A 536-nucleotide genomic window follows, 5' to 3' on the forward strand; every position below is an offset into this window, starting at 1 on the left:
TACCCCCCCTCCCCCGCCTCCCCATATATTCTCCACAGCCGCAATTCTCACACTGACATCTGCGGGGCTTGGTTGCATTTGCTTAAGAAAACGCACATCAAGTGATGTCCCCGCACCCACTGGAACAGTGTGTGCTCGTCCCGATATTCCACAAAGAGCTGAAGAGCGAGTTAAGAATCTGTCCTCTCAAACATCTCTTGGGGCAAAGTGGCGATTCCGATCTTGTCTAGAGATGCCGAGTGCGCTAGAGTGAATCACACAGGTGAACCGCCACAATGAGCCCAGACAGTTAGACGTAGATATTATATCACGTGAAAACAGTATAACTTTGTAAAGTTTTTATTATTGTACTGATATTTTCTTGCAAGTATTTCTATCATTATGTACAAAAAAGTCATAAAGGTAAATTCATGTTTCAATATGTCTCTTCTTCTATTTTTTTTTGTTTGACATACTGCATGGACTCCCTTCGGTGATATTTTGAGCGAGGCGCGAAAAAACATCCCGACTGCACGCAGAGCATCTGCTCGACGCCG

The sequence above is a fragment of the Hippocampus comes genome, unplaced genomic scaffold (assembly GCF_001891065.2).
Source record: "Hippocampus comes isolate QL1 unplaced genomic scaffold, H_comes_QL1_v1.1 scaffold437, whole genome shotgun sequence".
Taxonomy (NCBI): domain Eukaryota; kingdom Metazoa; phylum Chordata; class Actinopteri; order Syngnathiformes; family Syngnathidae; genus Hippocampus; species Hippocampus comes.